The sequence below is a fragment of the Protopterus annectens genome, chromosome 15.part0, assembly GCF_019279795.1.
Source record: "Protopterus annectens isolate FY-2018-M chromosome 15.part0, PAN1.0, whole genome shotgun sequence".
NCBI classification, from domain to species: domain Eukaryota; kingdom Metazoa; phylum Chordata; order Ceratodontiformes; family Protopteridae; genus Protopterus; species Protopterus annectens.
The window spans coordinates 375,306,415-375,327,760 of NC_056749.1; the positions used below are offsets into that span (position 1 = coordinate 375,306,415).

The 21,346-nt window shown below is 38.7% G+C and overlaps 1 protein-coding gene across 5 annotated transcripts in view; it reads left to right on the forward strand.

Moving 5' to 3' along the window:
- Positions 1 to 21,346, forward strand: part of DRP2 (dystrophin related protein 2) — a 4,029,288-nt gene that overhangs the window by 3,105,948 nt on the left and 901,994 nt on the right. The window lies entirely within an intron of this gene.

Genomic DNA, 21,346 nt, shown 5'->3' on the forward strand with positions numbered 1-21,346 from the left:
GTGGGAGAATTTTTTTCATTTTGGGTACTAGGTTTTAGCCACATCTTGGTAATAGTTAGTATGTCAGGGGAGTAGTGAGCTATAAATGCATTTAGGTCAGAAAGTTTGTTACAAATATTTCTGATGTTGACATTCAGAATCAATGGCAGAGATCTGCCTAGCAGAGAGTAGAGAGTTTTGTGGTCCAGGGTTTGGGTGTATGTCTCCACATATAAGTAGATTTTTAGTGATAAACAGTATGTGTTTAATTGTGTGCACTATGTCTATGTTGGATCTAAATTATGTTTTTCTAGTGTAAGATGGTGTTGTGTGAGATTTATGAATGTGTAGGATTAAGCTGTCTTTAAATAATGTAGAAGAGACAGGAAAGAAAATGTGTGAGTGTATAGTTGTTTGAGAAAGTGTTATGTGGAATGATGTGTTTTCTAGTGATGTGTTTGTATATAATAATGTGATGTTTGTTAGGTATATGAGGGTTAGGAAGAGAAATCCCAGGATTAATGGCATTTTATGAGAGAGTAGTGGTTGGGTCTTAGTGGTTTTGGGGTTTAAGTTATGGGTGTGAGTGTGAATGCATGGCAAGTAGATACTATGTACTTTTTTAAGGTAGAAATTTGATAGGGGGTTTGTATAAGAGGTCGATAAATGGAGGAAGGTGTGGTCAGGTGATCTGGGGTTAGAATAAATGTAGAGGAGTGAGGGTGTGTGGGAAGTGAGGGCAGGGTAGGGGAGTGGAGTGAGCTGAGCATAGCGAGATGAACGGAGCAGGGCTACACCAGTCCTCGAGACTGCAGAACCTATCTATAGGGTTGGTCAAGACAGAACAGTAAAAGGAAGATACCTCTGTAATTAAGCAGGAGTGGGAGGGAGTTGTGCAGGTTCAAGATGGGATATATATATATATATATATATATATATATATATATATATATATATGTCCCCGATTCTCGGCTTGGCTTGGGAGTGCCTTCTGTGTGGAGTCTGCATGTCCTCCCCATGATTGGGTAGTGTTCAAAAAATATGCATGCGTAAATGGGCATGCCTTCTTTGAAGGTTGGGCGTCGAGCTGGCACCTCGGCGTTTCGTAAAAATCTACTGCCAATCATTAGCGGACCAGAGTTCCACTGTGGCGACCCCTTACCGGGAAAAAGCCGAAAGACAAACAACAACAACAACAAACATATAGGTCCCCTTCAGATGATCATAGTTTCAAAACTTTGAATATCATGTGGCCGAGGACCAGATTATCAAAGTTTTAAAACTCTGAATGTTCTGAATGGAGATCGCCATACAGCACAAAACAGGAAATTTAACATTTTCCTCACTGTAGAGTGATCTTGGAGTTGGTATATTCAAGTAGCAGGGGTGTGGGGGTGCGGGGGGGCTTGCCCCCCTGCAAAAATCTAAAAGAAAACTTTTTTATTGTTATGTTTTTTTAATTTGATGTTCGAAGTTTCACTTTCAAAACATCGATCATCAAACTTCAATCATCTGAAGTAGACCCATAAATATATATATATATATATATATATATATATATATATATATATATAAAATATATATATATATATATATATATATATGTATATATATATGTATATATATATATATATATATATATATATATATGTGTATAGATATATATATATATATATATGGGTCTACCTGACATGGTCGACAGTTCATATGATCGACACTCATTTGGTCGACAGTTTATTTGGTCGACAAGCAGATTTGCCCCTTCCCCAATGTTGTGCGACCCTGCAGTTGATATATATAGTTAGGGGGGGTGGGGGGCACAGCCCCCCACATTGGGGGGTGTGGGTGGCAAAGCCCCCCACCTAAAATGCTTGTCGATCAAATGAACTGTCGACCAAATAAACTGTCGACCATATGAACTGTCGACCATGTCAGGTAGACATGGGTCTACCTGCCATGGTCGACAGTTCATATGGTCGACAGTTTATTTGGTCGACAGTTCATTTGATCGACAAGCATTTTAGTTGGGGGCTTCGCCCCCCATACCCCCCAATGTGGGGGGCTGTGCCCCCCTCCCAACTATATATATCAACTCCAGAGTCTCACAACATTGGGGAAGGGGGCAAATCTGCTTGTCGACCAAATAAACTGTCAACCAAATGAGTGTCGATCATATGAACTGTCGACCATGTCAGGTAGACCCATATATATATATATATATATATATATATATATATATATATATATATATATATATATATATATATATATATATATATATATAAAATGATCAACATGTCACTTGGTCGACATACAAACATGCACCACGACATGTCAAAAATAATTTTTATCATACAAGTAACACATGCACTATCCTTAACCCAATCCACATTCAGCTCAAATTTGTCTCAGTGATAATGTTATAGGAAGGGTTAGGAAGGGACAGAGTTATGGTTAAGATTAACTAAGATGGGCAAGGGGGGAATTCAACTAAGCCTGATCCTAAGCACTCAGAGTCATGCACATGCGTGCACAAACACATACATCCACACTTAATCTATCCCCTTACCTAACCCATGATCTAGCTCTAATCTGCAGACGTACACAAATACACAGACACACAGAAATGCATATACATACACACTTAACTTTTTCAGCAAAGCAAACATCTGACGGAAAGTCTGTTCAATAAACCAGATATTTACAGCCTGCACATCTGGCTGTTAATCATGGCGATGGTCAGTCAAATAACCATAGATAGATATATGGTATATGTATATATAAATGAATAACTATAGATACAGACGTAAGATTTTAGAAAGTTGGTTCTAGTAAACAGGTAATGCATCTTTAAAATATGTACTGCAGCATGGAACATGCAAACAGTCTAACAGCAGTTTATGTGGGAAAACACAGTGTATTAGCAGATACTTTTACCAACTAATGCTACAGTATATAGAAGGAAGTAGCTCAAGATTTAGTATTAGGAAGTTCTTTTCTAAGCTAGAGGTTCAGAGGAGGCAAACTGGAGCTTGCCCTGAAGACCTAAGAAGCATGGGGTATGACAGACCAATCAGTGATCATTGTGGATTTTACCTGAGACAGTCATCTAGAATATTGAGGTTCCTTTTGGGAACTAGTTGAGGGCTACAATCTGGAACTTTCAAAGAAAGCTTGGAGAAGCTGCGAGAGATGGTACTGTTGTTAAAGAAATGAAGTCGCAGATAGTTTTCTGCCTTCTTTCAGGTCAAGTGGGCTATATTTTGACCTCTGTGTGGTGTGAAAAATAAATCTGTGTTTTATATAACTCCTACATCCAGTGTCTCCTTCGTCTTTATCCTGGTGTAGAATGTGGCAGATGGTGAAAGACATCTCCTTTTACTGATTCGTACAGTACTTATGCTGCCAGTTGCAAACCATTTTTGGGTTACTGATTCCCATATAGAACTGTATTTTTGTATTTGTGATGTGGTTTATTGGCTACTCCAACCATGCAGGACTTGTCACAGAGATTTATGGAATCACACATGGGGATTACCCAAAAGCTGATGCAATTACAACAGTTAAATTGTGCTGAGCAGTGCATTTTATTTTATTTTTATTTTATTTGTTTATTCATTTATTTATCTATCTTTGTTTACCAGGAAAGTCCAACTGGGTAATACTCATTTTCAGTGGGGGCCTGGGAGAAAAGCTCCATTTACTTACATTGCATTATACCAAGTTCCGGTCAAACATAGAGTAGTTACATTTCTATTTACATTTGTATACAAACAATATAATATTTATACATTCTAAGATTTTGCAGAGGTGGAAGTTACTAAAGAGAAATCACATGTAGAACTTAGTGGATTGTAAAGGCAGCAGTTATGTATAAAAATGTTGCCATTTCAGTAAGAGGTTGATGATAATATGTTTAAGGAGAGTATTTGGATAGTATTGTGCAGTGAAAAAGTTTTAATCCTGTGATGAGCATGTACAGGACCAGAGCTGGATAAGGTGTTGTTTAAGAAGTGGTTTAAAACTACTGAGTTTGTTGGAGAGTTTTATTTGCATGGGGATACTATTCCAGAGTTTAGCAATGCACTTGGAATAGAACAACTTATCTGTAAGTATTAAGGCAGTAATAAGTATTGTAGTGCAGGACATTTTTCTGGATGATAAATGAGTTTGTGTGCTGTAGTTAGTTGTAAATAGGTCAGACAGTTGTGCAGTTCAAGCCAACTTAATTGCTTTAAGCTAAGACAATGGTGGGTCCTGTGAGGGACACTGTTGACAAATGTAGAGATTTTATTGTAGCAGGAGGCAAGTTTCTTTCTTTAAGCATTGTTTATGTTTGTTAGGATAGGAAAGGCATATTAGAGAGTCAGCAGTAAGAAGGTGGTGGTTGTAGATTATTGTGTGTGTTGTACCTTTAAGAGCCATTCCAGTCCATGGGCACATGTATATAAGTACTGAGCACATGTAAGCAAGAGTGCCATTTTGAGTGAGCAGCTGGATTGAAAGTGTGTGTGTGTGTGTGTGTGTGTGTGTGTGTGTGTGTGTGTGTGTGTGTGTGTGAATAGCAGTCGGTCAGTTAGTTAGTTCATTTAAGCTTAATGTTCCAGTCATCCATCCTGATGTGTTTATGTGTAATAAACACCCAAGCCTCATCGGCTTATTTGAATACACGAATAACATGGTGTCAGAATGGGATCCGAAGTAAAACTTCTTCAAGACCATGAGGCACGCAGCCACAATTAGTGGAATATAGAGAAGTGAACCATCCAAAGCTCAAACAACTCGCAAACAGGTCAGAAAGATGAGTTCAAGTACTAAAACTAATTTAAATGATTTTTTATTCAATAAATATAAAACAAAACATTAAAACCACTTGAAAAGAGTTTCTAATTAAACAAAATGTTTGGAACTGCAATATATTGATAAAAGTACTCAAAATGCTTACGAAAATGCTTGAAATAACTTCTGAAGTACACAAAATGTATAAAAATGGGAAAACAACCATATTTTCTTGCTCTATGCTTCTTTTTCATATTAACTAAAGTTATTCAAAATATCCAAAGTGTGCAAAGTGTGTGCATTATTAAAGTACAGTTTTTTTGCAGAATACAGTGATTTCAGTGACATTGTTGTACAGTTGAATATTTTTCAGGTACCTGGTGTGTGCATTTGAATATAATTACAAAAGCATTTTATTGGCACGGCAGAGAGATTTCGCAGATTTGTTCCCCTTGTATTTGATAATAATGTTGCTGAAAACTGGAGAGTGTTTGAGCAAGAGTACAATATTTTCATGCAGGCTGCTTTTTCTGAAAAAGATGAACATACAAAGCAGGAGTGGCCTTAGGTCAACTGGTGCCCAAGGCAAAAGGGCTCAACGGTACCCCCCACCACACCACCCAGTGCCCCCATCCTGGTCTACCTACATTAAATAAATCCTGAAAAAGCACCCCTGCTAGAGCAGCGCTCAAGGCGATTGCCTAGTTGGCCTATGCCTAAGGCAGGCTATGACACAAAGGCATTTATTCTGCTTAACTTAATCTAGCTAGTTCGGAAGCCATTGAAAGGAAGCATTCATTTGTGTGTGGCACAGCTCTGTATGCAGAGGAGGGGGAAGACCACCATATTGTGGTACCGGCTGAAATGCGGGAAGACCCTGAGTGTTTAAAACATAAATTTAGAGAAATGTGTAGCCCCCTAAATGAATATTATAATGGAAAGGCACATATTTTACACACAAGATCAAAAGTCTGGTAAACTTTTGCAGCATATATAACTGACGTGAGAAATGAGTCAAAAACATGCAGGTTTGGTGATTTAAAAGATGAGTCGATAAAAGATAGGTTTGTGTGTGGTATTAAAGATGATGTAGTAAGAAAGATTTTGCTTTGAGACAGTGATTTAACTTTGAATAAGGTCATAGAGATTTGTCAGGTATATGAGCTCACAGAAAAGCACACAAATATGCTTACAAATGAGAAAAGTATGCTTCCAATGCCTTCCAGTGCTAATGTTGATTAGTATGCAGCACAATGTCAAAAGATACAGGCCTACTGGCATGGTTGCCTCAGCAAAACTCAAAGCAGCTACAGTAAACCTCAGGGTATGCTCAGTAAAGCAGAGGGGCGAGTCAGTAAAACTTGTGACAGGCCTCATAGTCAACTGTCGTAATTGAGGAGGTAGCCATGATCCCATATGAGAGAAGTGCCTAGTTTTTGGTCAGCAATGCCACATGTGTAAAAAGTGGAATAATTTCAAAATGTTCTGTAAATCCAAAGGGGCACATTCTTTTATTAAAAGAGAGCATTCAAAGAGGCGAGTTGATCAACTAGAAAGTTGCAGCCCTACTTTTTATGTTGATGGTGCATCTGTGCTTGATGAAACAGTCAATGCAGTAGATTTGTTGGCAAAGAATGAAGTATTTTTTACTGTTTTGATTAATGGGAGACCTGTAGAGCTCAAAGTTGATACTGGTTCAAAGTGCAATGTTATGTCAGCAGAAATGTTTGCCAAAGTAAAAGCTAGTGAGAAGCTTGATCTGGCAAAGTGTGTGAGGCTTGTTGCTTATGGTGGTGAATAAATTCAAACTGAAGGCTCAGTAATGCTTTCATGTTATTCTGCTGGGAACAGCTATGACTTGCAATTTTACATAGTCAAAAGACACATGCAGTCATTGTTAGACCTCAAAGACAGTTTGAAAATGGGACTGATTTCATTTAATGCAGAAGCCCACCATGTAGGCACATGTAACAATGAAAAGTTTGTGCAAACTGTTTTTTATGACTATGTTGCTCTTTTTGTAGGCACGTTAGGTAAACTCCCAGTTGTGTACTCCATGAAGTTAGACCATGAGTTAAGCCCAGTTTTCAGACCAGCATGGAAAGTTCCAGTAGCCATACAGGCAGAGTCAAAGCTGAGCTAGACAGAATGGTGTGTCTAGGAGTAATATGTCCAGTAGAAGACCCAAATGAAATGGGTATCCTCCATGGTGGTAGCTCATAAGAAAAGCTCAGATGATATTACAATATGTATTGATCCAAGATATTTGAATAAAGCACTAAAATTACCTCATCATCCAATGCCATTGTTTATTTCTGTCTTAGATGCAAAAAGTTCATTTTGGCAAATTTTGCTTGACCGAAAATCTTCATTGCTAACCACTTTCAGTGCACCATTTTGAAGGTACAGATTTTTGAGAATGTCATTTAGGATAAATTCAGCCAGTGAAGTCTTTCAACGTGTGATGGAGCAAATTTTTTCTGGCTATCCATGTGCTATTATAGCAGATGATATTCTTGTAGGAGGCAATGCTGAAGTCGAACATGATAGAAACCTCAGGAAAGTTCTGGAACATGCTCATGATGTGAATTGTAAGCTAAATCTTCAGAAATACAAATTCAGGCTACAAGAAGTTACTTATGCGAGTCATTTGTTTACCATTTCAGGCTTACCACCAGAGCCTTCCAAGCAAACTGCAATTCTTGAGATGCCAGCTCCAGACAATGTCACCTCTTTACGTTTTCTTGGCATGTTCAACTATTTGAGCAAATTTATTCCAGATTTGAGTGACCTTTCAGCACCGCTAAGAGAGCTGACACACAAATATGTAACCTAGTCCTGGTTGGAGCAACACTAAAGAGCATTTGATATCCTTAAACAGAGAATTGCCAGTCCACCAACTTTAAGATATTATGATGTTCACAAACCTATAACACTTTCTTGTGATGCTTTGAAGTTTGGTCTTGGTGCAGTCATTCTTCAGAAGGGCAGACCAGTAGCCTATGCATCCAGAACTCTAACCCAAACTGAGATGCAGTATGCTCAAATAGAGAAAGAGCTCTTGGCAATTGTGTTTCCATGCTTGAAGTTCCATGATTATATTTATGGCTGACCTATTCAAATCAAAACTGACCACTAACCTTTGGTTACTATTTTGAAAAAAGCCAGTGCACACAGCTCCTGCGAGATTGCAACACATGTCGAAATTGCAAATGTACAATTTCCACTTGGCTTACATAAAAGGCAATCTTCTTCATCTTGCTGATACTTTATCGAGATTGCCCAGAAAAACTACTGAACAATATCAAAATGAGCAACCTAATTTTGAAGTCATAGAAGTGGAAATTTTTCTTCCACAGATCTTGATGAGCTCAGTACTCACAGCTTCAGACCCAATTCTCCAGAAGCTCAACCACTTTCTCAGTCATGGATGGCCATCAAAGCAATTTTGTTTGCCAGTAGATGTGCAGCAGTATGTTCTTTACAGAGACAAGATTTTGATGGAAGATGGTATCATCATGAAAGGTCCAAAAGTGATTGTTCCAAAATCCTTGCAACAAGAGTATATTAAAATCTTGCATCGTGGCCACCTAGGAATTTATTCTACAAAAAGAAGGGAGAGTGGACTAGTATTTTGGCCTTCTATGTCAAAAGATATTGAGAAAGAACTTTCAGCTTTTTCTGCTTGTAATAGTACTAAACCACATCAACAAAAAGAACCACTTCAGCTAAGCCAGATTCCTGAACTACCTTGGTCGACAGATATTTTCAAATGGAATGGTCAGCATTATTTGGTATTAGTAGACTCTTATTCAAATTGGTTCGAGATTGACCTACTTTCTAATCTTATGGACAGCACTGTCATTATGAATTTGAAGAGTCATTTTTCTGTCCATGGTAGTCCGCACAAAGTCATTCCTGACAATGGTGCACAATTTACAAGTCAGCGGTTTAAAATATTTGCTGAAACATGGGACTTTGTTCATGTTATTAGTAATCCTGATTGCCCACAATTGAATTGCCTGGTTGAACGTGCAGTTCAAAGTGTAAAACAGCTGTTGGAGAAGTCTAAACGTGACAATACTGATATTTGTCTTAATCGGCTTAATCTCAGAAACACTCCTCATGACAATTTACTTGGTTCATCTGCCCAGAGATTAATGTCAAGACAATCCAGAACTACACTACCAATCAGTAAGAATTTGTTGACTCTGAGTGCTAAAAACAACAAAGCAGTAAAAGCTCAACTCCTAAAGAAGCCTTTGTTCCAAATGTCTTACTACCACAAAACCAGCAAGACTCTGAATTCATTAAAAGAAGAGATAGTGAGGATGCATACAGCGCAAGGATTTGATTGAACAGGACTTGTGAAACATCTGTGTGAAGATCTGAAATCACACATCATTGAGTTGCAGGGGCTGGAATTCAGGTGGAATTGGAAACATTTACTACCAGTGCCCGAGGCAGTGTAACAGCATCTTGTCTGTAATAGATTCAAATTCTCAGAGTGATTTGTCCAGTGTTCCTGTTCCTGAAAGTATCCCTTAAAATCCTGAAGAACATTCCCCAGTGACTGTCCCTGTTGCTAAACCCAGTTGTAATTATTACATTACAAGGTCAGGTTGTATCTCAAGACATAATCCCAAATACATGGCAACTTGGACATGATTGTTATTGTTTGTATATATTTGCGTAATTTGCATGCTTATCCAATTGTCATTTTCATTGCAGAACAGAATAGTCAAAAAGGGAGGATGTAGATCAGTGTATGCGTTGTACCTTTAAGAGCCATTCCAGTCCATGGGCACATGCATATAAGTACTGAGCACATGCAAGCAAGAGTGCTATTTTGAGTGAGCAGCCAGAGTGAAAGCATGTATGTGTATAGCAGTCAGTCAGTTAGTTAGTTAGTTTAAGTGTAATGTTCCAGTCATCCATCCTGATGTGTTTGTGTGTAATAAACTACTGAAATGACCACCCAAGCCTCCTCATCTTATTTGAATACACAAGACAAGAAACAGTGGCTAGAGTTTTTCTTGCAGTATCTGTAAAGAATCCATTGATACTATAAAGGGAGCCTAGTTTCTGGAGTGTAGATTTAATGGTGTGGCATATATGGTGGTTGTGATGCCCCAGCACTGGCCCAGTAATCAAAGAGCCTCAATCCTCACCACTGGCAACAGTGGGGGATATACACATGGGGAGGATGACAAGTACACACACAGTAAAGTGCAATTTCCCTTAAGAGCACACAGAGGCAGTGTCAGTCTGGGGCTAGCTTCTCCCTCTTTCTCCAGATCCCCAGTAAGACTCCCCACTGGCACAGCTATAGGGTTGAGATCTCAGCTGAGTGGCTAAACCAAGACCTACAGTACCCTCTCTATCCAACCAGTGCTTCGTGACCCAGACCAAGTAGCTGACACACATGCACACACTTTGAGAGTTCATTTATATACAAACACACACACACACAGCTGGGATAGGCTGGTACAGGTTTACTAGTTGTGCCCCCTTTTTCTCAGACTATAAGGTAGTTTCCACTGCCACCGGCCACTACTCATTAGCTAATTTAAGGCCCTTAGCAAAGGGTGTCCCGTCTTACTGTGTAATGTTACTATTAATCCAAAAGGTAGTTTGACCAAGGGCCAGGGTATTAGGTCTGACCTGTACAGTGTCACGAAATAGATATGCAAGTACTGTAAGAGCTTAAATATCTCTAAACAGACCAGCCACAATTGCGGTTTAAATAAATTTAATAATAAATAATAAAATAACTACACAATACTAGATATGTATTCACAGGGACTTCAGAGTTCAAAATCACAGGAAATATTTAAAACAACATTGCATGACAGTCTCAAATAAATACAGAAAACATCTAAGCTATCCTTCACTATATTCCTAACCGAAGACATGAGAAATTACTGTACCCAAGTTAACTTACTTACAGCAGGGCAAGTGCAGAGGGGGTGAGTGAATGTTGTCAGGCCAACGACAAATACAAAATGCCCTCTCTCTCTCTCTCTCTCTCTCTCAGAGAGTTCTTAAATTAATATCTCAAATATTACTGCTGGGATACTTGCAGCATGACATCACTTTTTGTCACCTGACTTCAGTTCCCAGGCTCACAAATAACCCCCAGTAAAGCAGTATCTAGCATCTCCCTGTGCAAATACATAGCATTCAGATGTTTGCAGTTGCTAGAAGACATAAAACAATAAACTGTTTACAATACAATGCAGAAGCCACCCTAGTTCTAGACATACTATCTCCTTGCTGCATTGAAACCATCTTTTATAGCACAATTGTAAAACAATTTAATTTCAACTATTTTCTTGATGTTTTGCTAGTTAACCCTCTATATTCTTGTTCCTACTGTTAAAACATATACATTTACATGGATGCAATAGTTTATATACATTTCTGTTCTTTCCCAGTAGGTACACTGTGGATATATCCTTAAGCTTAGGACTTTACACACACACTTCTGTACCAGCAGCTTGATTCACAGACAACATACAATTCAAATACGGTGGTAACACAAGCAAGTGCATCTTGCTGATATTCACAAATGACATATAACTGTTTAGAAAAGTCCAGATAACTGTGCTGACAGTATCTCCCTCTGTCACGCTTCTGTATAAATCATATTAATATTCACTAATGACATATAATTATTTACAAAATTTCAGATAGCTCAGCTGACAGTATTTCCTTTTATGACATTTTATCTCCCCCTAAAACTCAAGCTAGTTTTTCAAGTGACCCTTGAGAAATGTTGCTTGAGAGAGATGACTATCTTGGGAATACATTACCCCATTCCCTGTCTTGAGATTCCAGCTACCTTGGCAATGCTGACCCCAGTACAGTGCTGCACTGTCCTATCATATGCCTGCAACCCTAGGTTCCACCATTGTAATTTGGGATTTTCCTGGCTGGCTCCCTGTAGCCATAGATCTCCCTTGGACTTCTTCTGCCTCCTACTGCCTATACTTAAGACAAGGGCCTCTCTGTCATGGTAAGGTTTCATCATATTAACATGGTACAGTTTGTGCCCCTGCCTCCTGCCGTGCAGTACTACCCATGTAGTTAACATCACTGACTTTTCTGACCACCTTGAAGGGTCCTTATGAAGCTGCATGCAGCTTGTTGTGTTTGACAGGAATGAAAACCATTACCTGCTGCCCCACAACATACTCTCTAGCTCAAACATTCTTGTCATAACAGACCTTTTTCTGCTGTTGGGCTTCTGCCAGGTTCTCCTGGGCCAAGCCCATGAGCTCCCTGAGCCTTGTCCTGAAGTTTAAGACACATGCTACAACAGACTCCTTGTAAGATTCATGCTCATCCTCCCACTCATCTCAAATCAGATCTAGTGGTCCCCTCACCCTATGCCCATACAGCAACTCGAAGGGTGAAAAACCTGTGGATTCCTGGTGCACTCCTATGTAAGCAAACAATAGATGTGACAAATGTTTATCCCACTCCCTCTTGAACTGGACTGCAAATGCCTGTAGCATGTTCTTGAGTGTAGAGTTTAACCTCTCAACAAGATCATTAGTCTGGGGATGGTAGGGTGTGGTCATTAGGTGCTTCACCCCACAGTGCTTCCACAGACAAGCAAGCAGGTCTGACATGAAATTGGCACCTCTGTCAGTCAGTATTTCTTTTGGGAACCCACCCTGTTCAAAATCTTTAACAAAGCATTTGCCACCTTTTATGCCTCAATGGAGGACAGAGCCACCACCTCAGGGTATCTGGTAGCATAATCTACTACCACTAGGATATACTTTTTCACTGTGGAATTTGGGATACTCGGAGGCCCCACAATATCCATAGCTACCCTCTGAAATGCCTCCACAGTCACAGGAAAAGACATCAAATGAACTTTCACCTAGTCTCCTGCCTTGCTTACCTTTTAGGACTGCTCACAGGTCCTGCAGTACCCTGTTACATGTCTGGAAATTCCAAGCCAATAAAAGTTCTGCATAATATGTCTCCTTGTATGATTTATGCCCATGTGACCTGCAAAATGAATATCATAAGCTATGTCTACAAGTGCCAGATAGTAGGCTGTGGCACTACCAACTGCTGTATTCTCTCAACCTCTAGCCCTCCCTCAGGGTCCACTCTCTATACAGTAACCCTTTGTCCCAGTATACAGATTCCCTTTCCCTTGAGAGTCAGGTGCCTCACTGGCTACCTCCCTCAGGCCAAGTAATGTAGGGTCCGAGAGATGAGCCTGCCTCAACTTTCTCTTTGTAACCCACCATGTAGGCACATGTAACAATGAAAAGTTTGTGCAAACTGTTTTTTATGACTATGTTGCTCTTTTTGTAGGCACGTTAGGTAAACTCCCAGTTGTGTACTCCATGAAGTTAGACCATGAGTTAAGCCCAGTTTTCAGACCAGCATGGAAAGTTCCAGTAGCCATACAGGCAGAGTCAAAGCTGAGCTAGACAGAATGGTGTGTCTAGGAGTAATATGTCCAGTAGAAGACCCAAATGAAATGGGTATCCTCCATGGTGGTAGCTCATAAGAAAAGCTCAGATGATATTACAATATGTATTGATCCAAGATATTTGAATAAAGCACTAAAATTACCTCATCATCCAATGCCATTGTTTATTTCTGTCTTAGATGCAAAAAGTTCATTTTGGCAAATTTTGCTTGACCGAAAATCTTCATTGCTAACCACTTTCAGTGCACCATTTTTAAGGTACAGATTTTTGAGAATGTCATTTAGGATAAATTCAGCCAGTGAAGTCTTTCAACGTGTGATGGAGCAAATTTTTTCTGGCTATCCATGTGCTATTATAGCAGATGATATTCTTGTAGGAGGCAATGCTGAAGTCGAACATGATAGAAACCTCAGGAAAGTTCTGGAACATGCTCATGAGGTGAATTGTAAGCTAAATCTTCAGAAATACAAATTCAGGCTACAAGAAGTTACTTATGCGAGTCATTTGTTTACCATTTCAGGCTTACCACCAGAGCCTTCCAAGCAAACTGCAATTCTTGAGATGCCAGCTCCAGACAATGTCACCTCTTTACGTTTTCTTGGCATGTTCAACTATTTGAGCAAATTTATTCCAGATTTGAGTGACCTTTCAGCACTGCTAAGAGAGCTGACACACAAATATGTAACCTAGTCCTGGTTGGAGCAACACTAAAGAGCATTTGATATCCTTAAACAGAGAATTGCCAGTCCACCAACTTTAAGATATTATGATGTTCACAAACCTATAACACTTTCTTGTGATGCTTTGAAGTTTGGTCTTGGTGCAGTCATTCTTCAGAAGGGCAGACCAGTAGCCTATGCATCCAGAACTCTAACCCAAACTGAGATGAAGTATGCTCAAATAGAGAAAGAGCTCTTGGCAATTGTGTTTCCATGCTTGAAGTTCCATGATTATATTTATGGCTGACCTATTCAAATCAAAACTGACCACTAACCTTTGGTTACTATTTTGAAAAAAGCCAGTGCACACAGCTCCTGCGAGATTGCAACACATGTCGAAATTGCAAATGTACAATTTCCACTTGGCTTACATAAAAGGCAATCTTCTTCATCTTGCTGATACTTTATCGAGATTGTCCAGAAAAACTACTGAACAATATCAAAATGAGCAACCTAATTTTGAAGTCATAGAAGTGGAAATTTTTCTTCCACAGATCTTGATGAGCTCAGTACTCACAGCTTCAGATCCAATTCTCTAGAAGCTCAACCACTTTCTCAGTCATGGATGGCCATCAAAGCAATTTTGTTTGCCAGTAGATGTGCAGCAGTATGTTCTTTACAGAGACAAGATTTTGATGGAAGATGGTATCATCATGAAAGGTCCAAAAGTGATTGTTCCAAAATCCTTGCAACAAGAGTATATTAAAATCTTGCATCGTGGCCACCTAGGAATTTATTCTACAAAAAGAAGGGAGAGAGGACTAGTATTTTGGCCTTCTATGTCAAAAGATATTGAGAAAGAACTTTCAGCTTTTTCTGCTTGTAATAGTACTAAACCACATCAACAAAAAGAACCACTTCAGCTAAGCCAGATTCCTGAACTACCTTGGTCGACAGATATTTTCAAATGGAATGGTCAGTATTATTTGGTGTTAGTAGACTCTTATTCAAATTGGTTCGAGATTGACCTACTTTCTAATCTTATGGACAGCACTGTTATTATGAATTTGAAGAGTCATTTTTCTGTCCATGGTAGTCCGCACAAAGTCATTCCTGACAATGGTGCACAATTTACAAGTCAGCGGTTTAAAATATTTGCTGAAACATGGGACTTTGTTCATGTTATTAGTAATCCTGATTACCCACAATTGAATTGCCTGGTTGAACGTGCAGTTCAAAGTGTAAAACAGCTGTTGGAGAAGTCTAAACGTGACAATACTGATATTTGTCTTAATCGGCTTGATCTCAGAAACACTCCTCATGACAATTTACTTGGTTCATCTGCCCAGAGATTAATGTCAAGACAATCCAGAACTACACTACCAATCAGTAAGAATTTGTTGACTCTGAGTGCTAAAAACAACAAAGCAGTAAAAGCTCAACTCCTAAAGAAGCCTTTGTTCCAAATGTCTTACTACCACAAAACCAGCAAGACTCTGAATTCATTAAAAGAAGAGATAGTGAGGATGCATACAGTGCAAGGATTTGATTGAACAGGACTTGTGAAACATTTGTGTGAAGATCTGAAATCACACATCATTGAGTTGCAGGGGTTGGAATTCAGGTGGAATTGGAAACATTTACTACCAGTGTCCGAGGCAGTGTAACAGCATCTTGCCTGTAATAGATTCAAATTCTCAGAGTGATTTGTCCAGTGTTCCTGTTCCTGAAAGTATCCCTTAAAATCCTGAAGTACATTCCCCAGTGACTGTCCCTGTTGCTAAACCCAGTTGTAATTATTACATTACAAGGTCAGGTTGTATCTCAAGACCTAATCCCAAATACATGGCAACTTGGACATGACTGTTATTGTTTGTATATATTGTATAACTTGCATGCTTATCCAATTGTCATTTTCATTGCAGAACAGAATAGTCAAAAAGGGAGGATGTAGATCAGTGTATGCGTTGTACTTTAAGAGCCATTCCAGTCCATGGGCACATGCATATAAGTACTGAGCACATGCAAGCAAGAGTGCTATTTTGAGTGAGCAGCCAGAGTGAAAGCATGTATGTGTATAGCAGTCAGTCAGTTAGTTAGTTAGTTTAAGTGTAATGTTCCAGTCATCCATCCTGATGTGTTTGTGTGTAATAAACTACTGAAATGACCACCCAAGCCTCCTCATCTTATTTGAATACACAAGACAAGAAACAGTGGCTAGAGTTTTTCTTGCAGTATCTGTAAAGAATCCATTGATACTATAAAGGGAGCCGAGTTTCTGGAGTGTAGATTTAATGGTGTGGCATATATGGTGGTTGTGATGCCCCAGCACTGGCCCAGTAATCAAACAGCCTCAATCCTCACCACTGGCAACAGTGGGGGGATATACACATGGGGAGGATGACAAGTACACACACAGTAAAGTGCAATTTCCCTTAAGAGAACACAGAGGCAGTGTCAGTCTGGGGCTAGCTTCTCCCTCTTTCTCCAGATCCCCAGTAAGACTCCCCACTGGCACAGCTATAGGGTTGAGATCTCAGCTGAGTGGCTAAACCAAGACCTACAGTACCCTCTCTATCCAACCAGTGCTTCGTGATGCAGACCAAGTAGCTGACACACATGCACACACTTTGAGGGTTCATTTATATACAAACACACACACACAGCTGGGATAGGCTGGTACAGGTTTACTATCTGTGCCCCCTTTTTCCCAGACTATAAGGTAGTTTCCACTGCCACCAGCCACTACTCATTAGTTAATTTAAGACCCTTAGCAAAGGGTGTCAAATCTTACTGTGTAATGTTACCATTAATCCAGATGGTAGTTTGAACAAGGGCAGGGTATTAGGACTGCCCTGTACAGTGTCACCAAATAGACATGCAAGTACTCTCAGAGCTTAAATATCTCTAAACAGACCAGCCACAATTGAAGGTTTAAATATATTTAATAATGAATAATAAAAGAACAAGACAATACGTGATATGTATTCACAGTGACTTCAGAGTTCGAAATCACCAGAAACATTTAAAACAACATTGCATGACAGTCTCAAATAAATACAGAAAACATCTAAGCTATCCTTCACTATATTCCTAACTGAAGACATGAGAAATTACTGTACCCTGGTTAACTTACTTACAGCAAGCCATGTGCAGAGGTGGTGGGTGGATCTTGTCAGGTCAAAGACAAATACAAAATGCCCTGTCTCTCTCTCTCTCTCATAGAGTTCTTAAATTAATATCTCAAATATTGCTGCTGGGATACTTGCAGTATGACATCACTTTTTGTCACCTGACTTCAGTTCCCAGGCTCACAAATAACCCCCAATAAAGCAGTATCTAGCATCTCCCTGTGCAAATACATAGCCTTCAGATGTTTGCAGTTGCTAGAAGACATAAAACAATAAAACACTTATAATACAATGCAGAAGACATGCTAGTTCTAGACATACTGTCTCCCTGCTGCATTGAAACTAACTTGTATAGCACAAATATAAAACAATTTAATTTCAACTACTTTCTTGAAGTTTTACAAGTTAACCCTCTATGTTCTAGTTCCCACTGTTAAAACATATAGTTTTACACAGGTACAATAGTTTATATACATTTCTGTTCTTTCCCAGTAGGGTACACTGTGGACATATCCTTAAGCTCAGGACTTTATACACACACACACACACACACACACACACACACACACACACACACACACACACACACACACACACACACACACACACACACACACACACACACACACACACACACACACACACACACACACACTTCTGTACCAGCAGCTTGATATACAGACAAGATACAGTTCAAACATAGTGGTAACACAAGCAATTGCATCCTTCATATTCACAAATGACATATAACTATTTAGAAAATTCCAGATAGCTGTGCTGGCAGTATCGCCCTCTGTCACACCTCTGTATAAATCATATTGATATTCACAAATGACATATAATTATCTATAAAATTCCAGATAGCTGGACTGGCAGTATTTGCTTTTGTGACAGTGGTCATATTTGAGACTGTCATTTATTATAATGCCTAGAGATTTACTGTGAGTTACAGTTTCAATGACAGTATTACTTGCTGACTTTATGGTAAAAGATTTTGATTTTGTCAACATTTTGAGGAGAAAAGCATTAACTTAGTTTTCTTGGGGTTTGAGTAGGAAGTTTGATTCTTTGAGCCAGGTTTCTACAGAGGAGAAGGATTATTGGGTAATGTCTTGGAACTTATTTACAGCTGAGATCACTCATATTAATGTTGAGTCATCTACACACTGAACTAAACTAACATGGTGAGTGGAAGTGTGGAGGTCATTAACAAATATATTAAATAGCAGAGGACCCAAGATAGAGACCTGAGGGGCACCTGTAGTAACTGGTTGAAAGGATGAGTAGGTTTGTTGTCATTTAATGGCTTGTTGCCTTTCAGATAGGCAACTAAGGAATCATGGAGTATTTGTGAAAGTCCTATTGAGGAGAGTCAAATGAGCAGTTCCTGGTGTGAGACAGTATCAAATGCATTTGACAAGTCTAAGAACATGGTGGACACAAGCAGACCATCATTTGTATGTTGGTTTATTATATTGGTAGAATGCAGTAGAGCAGTAGCAGTCCTGTGCTGGGGCCTAATACTTTAATTTCTATAATATTTTGGAGAGGGGTCTGTAGTTATTAAACTCTGTAGATGTGCCACCTTTGTGTAGTGTTGTGATATAGGATTTTTTCCACAGTGATGGAACTTCTCATTCTGCTATGGAAGTATTAATTAACATGGATACAGGGAAGGCTATGACTTTTGCAGACATTTTTAGGTAGTCTGATGGTAGTTGGTCTACAGCTACATAAGTAGTTTTTAGTTTAAGGAGCAGCTTCCTTACATATGAGGTATGTACTGGACTAAAATTGAAGAGCTGTGGGTGTTTTTTATTGGACATGGGTAGTGTGAGGTGGGAGATGTATTTAGTGTGTGAGAGATAATATTGATTGTATAAAGTAGGAATTAAACTGTGTGGGGATAGAGTCTTTCGTATTGTCTGTTTTTGGAGAGGGACTTGTGGTCTTGCCAGTGTGGAGTAGTTTATTTAGTGATGACCAAAAAGTTTTGGGTATTTTATATGTTTGTCTTATAGGTTGGTATAGTATGTTTGCTTATCCTGTTTGACATGGAGCTTTGCAAAGTTTCTAAGATTTCTAAATTGCTGGAGGGCATTTTCACTTCTGTTTTTATATCAATTTTTTTCCAGGTTTTTTCCCTTTTTATTATGATTTTTTTCCTTTCTTTTGTCAGCCATGGTGTGGGGTTGGATTTTACTCTTATTGCATACTGGCACTAGATTATTTAAGGTGTGTAAGAGTACATTATTATGGGTCTATATCGCAAGCGCGAATGCTTAGGTTGTCGAATATGGCATGATCAACACCTATGAAGCGAACCGCGAGTACACCGAACACGGGAAACCACGAAATTCGAAATCCCGATTCGGCATAGTCGGCCCTTCTGCGGTATAGCTCCGTAAGGTAAGTGTGCGATAGTTATGGACCTTAGGGTTAGGGTGCGGGTTAAGGTAAGTACATAGTAATGTATGTAAAGGTTAGAAGTAGGGTTTTGTTAAGTGTATGTGTGTGGATTATTTATTTTGTTTGGGTGGGTAGTATGTAGCGAGTGGTGTAGTGCGAAGTATGTTTTATTTTCGGTCATCTGTATTTCCGCGTTTTGAGGTTTCGATGACTTGTGCATTCACTGAATAGGTGTCGATCATGTCGTATTCGACAACCTAAGCATTCGCGCATATAATATAGACTCCATTATTATCTGTAGCTACCAACGTCATAATTATGCCTTCTATGAAATTAACCAGAAATCCTACTTGGTGTCTTATGTGTGCTATATCACCACAGAGAAGTATAACTGAGACAACTGGGCAAAACTCCTGTCATCTCAACTAACAAAAGAGACACTCAAAATGTGACACGGAGAGAACTGACTACCTGGATTATGACAAACTTAAGAAAGAACTTTTAGCCAGGGCTGGTAATGACTGATAGGCAATCAATAAAATGTTATCAGTAGTCTGTTAATGCTTATAAACTTGCAAGAGTGCAAAGGCATGCTTTTAAACCATATTTAAAGTTTTGGCTCGAATGTCAAAACAATAATAAATTGAAAATGCTAGAAATCCTACCAGTTGACATTTTGAAATTAACTTTGACTGGTAACAAAGAGAATGGGTATTTCAAAGTAACCACAAGATCTCAGGTAAATTATTAACTTTGGTGGAATGTTTTATTAATTAATAACACGATGCTTAAAACTAAATTACATTTTCTTAATCTAAAATTGCAGTATGAAATTTGCCCTCTTCTGTAAAACAAAAGGCAGCATGTAAAATGTTTATTTCAGATGTTGGGGATGTTCACATCACTAAGTACAGTGTTACTAACACTGAAGAGAATGTTGCTAGTAGAAACGTGATAAGTGAAATGCATACTTTAAATGACATTGTTCCTAAGGAATGTGATAAAATAGCATCTTGGATAATTGAGTCAGCATTATGTAATAGTGGTTACAGTCCAACTAGTGAAGTGTACTTTATTTTTACAAGAAAGGGATATTCATAGCCTACTAGATTCTAGAAGCAAATTTATCCTTGGGTAAGGGTCTTTGGTATTGATAACCAAACAATTGGAGGTAATATGTATTCATAGTTACCAAAAAGAGTATCCCTTACAAATGTAGAAGTTCAAACAGGTTTAGAAAAGTCTTAAATTGTTTAGCTATATCCTCTGATTTGATTAAATGCTAGGTAAAGATTTTCCCCATTTTAAAGCACTCTGGAAAAATATTTCTTTGTGGGGAAGAGCATATTTAAATAGTTACAGGTTTTTAATAGGCAGCAAGGATAAAATGTATAAAAGCATGAGTTTTTCTGAGAATAGTTTTGATTAACCCCACAAAAGTAGACCTTTTTCCTACACTTGCATGTCCCTGGGCTTAGATCATTTAACCCTTAACAGGAAGTAAGTCTGTTGGTGAAGCAAATTAATCCATTCTTTGTTTTGTATTTTATTCTAATTCTCAGGTCCCCAAATGGCATGCAAGATACATTGGCATACAGGAGTGGAGCCCATGGACATTTGATTACCATTGAAATGTATCCTGTCTCTTCTTATCTATATCACTTGTTTGTTTGTTATGCCACCTCTTGAAACACTAGTTTAAGGTGCCTAGAAAATTAAACTATGTTTGCTGTGCATTACTTAGCTTTTTCTAGAATATTAATGTCGTATTTTGTTTTACTAAGTTTGTTTTCCTTCCGAAATGATGTATACATTTTTCATTAAGCAGGATTACCTTAACATATTGGGTTGACTTCTCAGGACAAATGTTGCCTAGATATTTAAATGCATTGGTACTGCTGTGTCAAACAACTTTGTAATCCCACGT